The sequence below is a fragment of the Acomys russatus genome, chromosome 20 (assembly GCF_903995435.1).
Source record: "Acomys russatus chromosome 20, mAcoRus1.1, whole genome shotgun sequence".
NCBI classification, from domain to species: Eukaryota; Metazoa; Chordata; class Mammalia; order Rodentia; family Muridae; genus Acomys; species Acomys russatus.
The window spans coordinates 48,037,085-48,043,581 of NC_067156.1; the positions used below are offsets into that span (position 1 = coordinate 48,037,085).

The following is a 6,497-nucleotide window of genomic DNA, read 5'->3' on the forward strand; positions in this document are numbered from 1 at the left end:
TTACCACAGCCTTTCCCCTGAGGCTCAGGGATGGAGTGGAAGAGAAGGCAGAAAGATCGTAAGAGCTGGCCAGAATAGATGCTCACAGAGACTGTGGTAGGACACACAAGACTCGCATAAAGGCAACCTGAACAAACCCCAGCACATAGAAGCAGAAACAGCCACAAACTCCCATCCCTAGTCAAGAAGCTGTTTTGCTATTTGTACCTGCAGAGAGAGGGACAGTACCAGTGACCCTAGTTATACCAACCACTCCAGGGCAGGCCCCATGCCCAGGAATGGCTGAACAATGCAAACCAAACTCAATGTGTTGTTTGTATGTGTGTGCTTATTTATTTTACTTTGTTTTGTAAATAATAATAATAATAATAATAATAATAATAATAATAATAATAATAACATTGACTTATATGGGTGGGATGGTCTGGTAGGAGCTAGGGGAGAGAAAAGAGTATGATCAAAATACATTGTATAAAATTCTTTCTAAAAAGCTGTGTGTGTTGGTACTCATGTGTAATCCCAGCACTCAGGAGGCAGAGGCAGGTGGATCTCTGTGAGTTCAAGGCCAGTCTAGTCTACAAAGCGAGTCCAGGACAGCCAAGGCTACACAGAGAAACCTTGTCTCAAAATCAAGCAAACAAAAATTATTTTAAAAATTTAAAAATTTGGGATGAGAGATGGCTCAGAGGTTAAGGGCACTGACTGCTCTTCCAGAGGTCCTGAGTTCAATTCCCAGAAAACACATGGTGGCTCACAACCATCTATAATGTGATCTAATGCCTCTTCTGGCCTGCAGGTATACGTGCATCCAAAGCACTGTATACATAATAATAAACAAATAAATCTTTTTTAAAAATTAAAAATTTAAAGAGAAGCCAGGTGGTGGTGTGCATGCCTTTAATCCCAGCACTTGGGAGGCAGAGGCAGATGGATCGTTGTGAGTTCAAGGCCATCCTGGTCTACAAAGCGAGTCCAGGACAGTCAAGGCTACACAGAGAAACCCTGTCTCGAAATGAAAAAAAAAAAATTAAAGAAAGAGAAAAATGAAGAAATCTTATAGACTGGCTTACCTCTTGGAGCTCACAAGCCACCTTTGTTTTCAAGATGTATGGCATAGCCCTGGCTGTCCTGGGACTGGAACTGTAGATTAGGTTGGGCTGGAACTCAGAGAGATCTGCCTTCCTCCACCTCTGGAGTGCTGAGACTAAAGGCATGTGCTGTCACCACCCTGAGGAGCAAAGGTTTTTTTTTTTTTTTAACTTGTTTCCTCTCTTGCTTGAACTGCTCATTAGAGTGTGCTTGATCTATTCTTTGTGTAGCCAACTTTCAACCAGGACACAACTCTGTCTCCTACAAGAAGACATCTGGCCACACCAGTCTTTCTTACTTGATGAGATGTTGGCTTCTGTCTGGGTGAGGTCCTGGGGTCTCCTGCCTTAGTGTCTTCTGAGACATTCATTTAACCAAGAGGCTTCCCAGACATACTCAGGCCTGGCCCCATTCTTGCCAAGGAAAGGCTCTGGGATGGGCACTTGTGACCAGAGAGCCCATTCAGTCAAGAAGCACAGCTTCAGGGTTTGGAGTAAGCCTCTGGGGTGAGTCCCCTCATGTGACCTGCTTTATCCTGCTGTGGCATGGCTGTTTGATGTCAATCTTCCTAAGCTATTGCTTCCCATTGCTTGAAAATGAGAATAATAATCATAAAACCTGCTGATGGGGTTATTGAGGAGATTATCCGTGAGTGTGCTTGGCACAGAGTCTGTTACACAGGAAATGCTCAATAAAGGTTAAAGGTCAAAATTGGCACCCAACTATTTCAGTCACAAAGGGCGATGAATGTGTGTGTGTTTGTGTGTGTGTGTGTGAGAGAGAGAGAGAGAGAGAGAGAGAGAGAGAGAGAGAGAGAGAGAGAGAGAGAGAGAGGGAGGGAGGGAGAAAGAGAGAGAGGGGGAGGGAGGGAGAGAGAGAGAGAGAGAGAGAGAGAGAGAGAGAGAGAGAGAGAGAGAGAGAGAGAGAGAGAGAAGGCAGCAGGCCTGAAGAAGAAGCAAGGGCTAGAATTCAGAAGAACGGGATGTTCAGCAGGTCAGACACCTCATCCAGGGATGAAAGTGAGCAGGCTAAAGAAGCAACCTACCTCTAGACAGGTAACAGCCCTGGAAGAGCCACAGAGAGCCTGAGTGCAAAGTACAGAGGGTGCGAAGCAAACCTCCATGTATGTTCACGGCCAAGGCTCTGCCAGTGCGAGCAGCAGCCGTAACTCTTGCCAATGCAAACCAGCCTAAGCAAAGAGTGTCTTGTGTTCCTTCCACAGAGGAGGCTAGGGCTCAGCGAGAATGTCAAGCAGAACAGAGCCAGTTTAAACAGGGCTGTCAGGAACAGGTTCTCACTCCTGAGCCTCTGCTTCTATTGCAGCTTTATTCCTATGCTATCTTTCTGTGTGTGTAGTGGCAAAAATCTTCTGTAACATCCAGCCCCTCTTTGGAGAGCACTAGCAAAAGTCCTGGGGCTGCCATTCATGGACATGCATGCCTGCCTGTGAGCCAATTGCTGGGACCAGGGGAATGAAATAATCTGATTGCCCCAATCTTGTATCCAGTATTGGCTCAGTTCCATCAATGAGCACGAGCTGAGAAAGAATTGGTGGTGGCACACTGCTTTAATTCCAGCACTCGGGAGGCAGAGGCAGGTGGATTGTTGTGAGTTCGAGGCCAGCCTGGTCTACAAAAGTGAGTCCAGGACAGCCAAGGCTACACAGAGAAACCCTGTCTCAAGGAAAAAGAAAAGAAAAGAATTCAAGGTGCCCAACTAACTATACTTCAGTCATAAAGGATAATGAGTGTGCTGTGTGTGTGTGTGTGTGTGTGTGTGTGTGTGTGTGTGTGTGTGTGTGTGTGTAATGGCAGGCCTGAAGAATTTCAGGGGGAAAAGGACAAGTGCAAGCCAAACAAGAAATGACCTAAATTACCCGTGTGTGACACTGGCTATCTATACAACCAGGCTGTCCCTAGACATGTAGCTCTGCTGTGGCCACCATGGCTTGGTCTTTGGGTAGGGAATTCTGAACCCTTGGTGGGAAGAGGGTCCCCTGTCCCCAGAGACTATAGACCCCACACCCGGTGCTTACCGACAAGACAGAGCCACTTCACAAACTTGTGTCATCCTTGTGTAGGGGCCATGCAAATCTCTGCATTATTCCAGCAGCTAGAGTTGGCACTGTACACACCCCAGCTTGACTCCTCTGCTGCCCTTCCAGAATCTGTGAAGGACCAACCAAACCAGGTACCTTATGAGGATAGAACAGTGGGAGAGGCTGAAAAGCTAGGCCTCCTTAGACAAGGCTCTACAGACCAACAGCTTCAGCCATGGCCTGAGGAGGCACTGTGGGCATTGTCCCTGCTCTGCCATCCAGGGCGTTAACGTTTTTCTGGCTTGTTCTAGCGCAGCCAGACACACTCTTCCCTGTTTCTCTGTCCAGCTCCAGCTGTCTTAGAACTCATTCTGTAGATCAAGTTGGCCTCGAACTCACAGAGATCCACCTCCTTCTGCCTCCCTAGTGCTGAGAGTAAAGGTGTGCACCATCACTGCCCTCCTCTTTATTTGTTTGTTTTAGGGTTTTTGGGGGCGGGGAGTTGGGTTATTTTTTCCAAGACAGGGTTTCTCTGTGTAGCCTTGGCTGTCCTGGACTCACTTTGTAGACCAGGCTGGCCTCGAACTCACAGCGATCCACCTGCCTCAGCCTCCCAGAGTGCCGGGACTTCAGGAATGCGCCACCATGCCTGGCTCTTACCAAACACATTCTTTGTTCCTTTTCATTCACTCTATAACTATGAAAGGCTACAGTGGGCTGTGCTCTGTACTAGGGGCTACACTGTCCCCACCCCCACGCCCACGCCCACGCCCACACACAGAGCCTACAACCTGGCTGAACACAGACCTCTAAAAGTGCAATGGTGGACCTTGTTCCTCCTCCTCCTTTTAAAATATGGAGCACTTCACAAACTTGTGTCATCCTTGTGCAGGGGCCATGCAAATCTCTGCATTATTCCAATTTTTGTATATGCGCTGCTGAAGCAAGCACTGTTCTTGTTTGTTTTAATAAGTGCATTTTGTTTTGTTTTGTTTTGTTTGTTTCTTTCTTTCTTTTTTCCCCCCTGTAGCCAAGGCTACACAAAGAAACCCTGTCTCAAAACAAACAAAGCAAAACAAAACAAAAAGTAAGTGAAATTTGGATCATGGGGCCTCACAGAGACTGAACCACCAACCAAAGAGCATGCATGGGCTGAACCTAGGTCCCCTACACATATGTAGCTGATGAGCAGCTCAGTCTTCATGAGGGTCCCTTAGCAATTAGAGTGGGGCCTGTCTCTGACATTGACTCTGTTACCTGCTTTTGTGTCACTTTCCTCTAGCTGAGCTGCCTTGTTGGGCCTCAGTGGAAGAGAATTCTCTTAGTCCTAATGGCGGGCTGGGGGACAGTTTGGAGGGCTCCCCTTTTCTGAGGGGAAGAAGAGGGGAAAGGGAAGAAGAGAGTGGAAGGGTGGGACCGGAAGGAGAAGAGGGAGGAGGCTGTAATAGGGATGTAAAGTAAATAAATAATTTTTTAAAAGACCCTGTCTCAAAATAAACAAAAGCATACACATCAATATGTATACATGTATGTCCTAATATGGTAGCAGACAGAGATATGTCCCTGGGTTGAACTTTTGTTGTTGTTGTTGTTGCTGGGTTTTGAGACAGTATCTTGTAGCCCAAGGTGTCTTTAAATGCACCATGTAGCCTTGAACTGCTGAGCATCCTGCTTCCAGCTCTGAAATGCTGGGATTAGTGTGTTACCACCACATTCATCTTGTGTTGACTTCTTTTAATTGGTCCAAAGGATGCAGGGTCAGCTAGCTCTCTCCATCCTCTGCCTCCAGGAACCCCCTGCCAGATCAGTCCACTGGACAACAGGCTTCAGTGTTTTTCACAGTTGCTAGGTCAGGAGTCAACAAACCTTGTCTATAATTGTCCAGGTTGTGAATAATTTAGACTTTGCATGTTCATGGTCTCTGTGGCAACTAATCAAGTCTATTTTTTAAAAAAGCAGCCTGAGGGGCTGGAGAGATGGCGCAGTGGTTAAGAGTGCTGCCTGCTCTTCCAGAGGTTCTGAGTTCAATTCCCAGCAAACACATGGTGGCTCACAATCATCTACAATGTGATCTGATGCCCTCTTCTGCAGATAAAGCATTCATATACAATAAATAAATAAATAAATAAAAATTTTAAAGTAGCCTTGGCAACACATACTGAATAAGTATGTTTATGTGCCAAGCACTGGGCGTGGTGGCACATGCCTTTAATCCCAGCACTCAGGAGGCAGAGGCAGGCAGATTGCTGTGAGTTCTACAAAGTAAGTCCAGGACGGCCAGGGCTACACAGAGAGACCCTGTCTCAAAAAACAAAAAAACAAAACAAAATAACAACAACAATAACAAAAACTTTATTTGTAGACACCAATTTTAATTTTGAGTACTATGACTCTTTTTCTTCAGTACTAGTGACTGAGCTTAGGGCCATGTGCCTGTTAGGCAAGTACTCTATTACCAAGCTGTATCTCCCAGCTGAATACTTGATTATTTATCAACTATTGAAAACTCTAAATATCATTCTTATCGATGGCTATACCATGATAGGCAACAGGCAGGATTTGGTGTGGGAACTGTACTTTGTTAATGTCTAGTCTACACATAAAACAGAAACAAGCAAACAGGAGACATAGACCCTCTCACTACTCAGATTTTTTTTCCTGTGTGTCACATGAGGAAACCATGTGTACCGTGCTTCTCCTACTGTGTGATATGTTGTAGAGACCATGCAATACCCATTCACACAAATGTCCCCATTTCAGTCTCTGGTAGTCTATTTTGCTATAATTTCCTTAGCTTACCACTGACCAGTGAACACTTAGACTAGTGTCTTTTGCAACTGTAAAGTGTGTCAGTGTAAAACCCTGGCTATATTTGAGTATCTTCTGAGACATAGACAGCACACTAGACCACTAACCTACTTTAGGTATCTGACTCAGAGTCAGTGTATTTACAGACTTGCACATTATCTGCCCCTCAGCCATGGTACCCACTTTACCTCTATAGCCTTCCAGCTCTAGTTCGCCAGTGCTCTGCTCTTTTGTGTGGGCATTCATATAGATGGAATCATGCATAGTATTTTGGGAATGGCTTCTTCCATTTAAGAGGCTTTTCAAGGTTTGTCTGTGTACCACATGTCAGTTTTTCTTTTTCTTTCTTTCCTTTTTTTTAAATGTTGAATTACTAAGATTCCATTGTGGGGCTATGCAGTTGTCAGCTTGTGAGCATTAAAGCTGTTTCATACTTTGGGCTATTATAATAATGTTGCTATGAATATTCATGTATGAGTTTGTATTCTTATTTGTGTTTGATATGTATCTTGGAGTGGAATTAATAGGATATATTGTGATTAATTTTGTTTTGTTTGAAATA

At 45.1% G+C, this 6,497-nt stretch overlaps 1 non-coding gene across 1 annotated transcript; it reads right to left on the reverse strand.

The window, feature by feature from the left end:
• Positions 1-3,976: 3,976 nt before the first annotated feature.
• On the reverse strand, positions 3,977-4,078 carry LOC127204864 (U6 spliceosomal RNA). Its single transcript, XR_007832551.1, has one exon. It is a non-coding gene; the product is annotated as a U6 spliceosomal RNA (small nuclear RNA).
• Between the last annotated feature and the right edge of the window lie 2,419 nt (positions 4,079-6,497).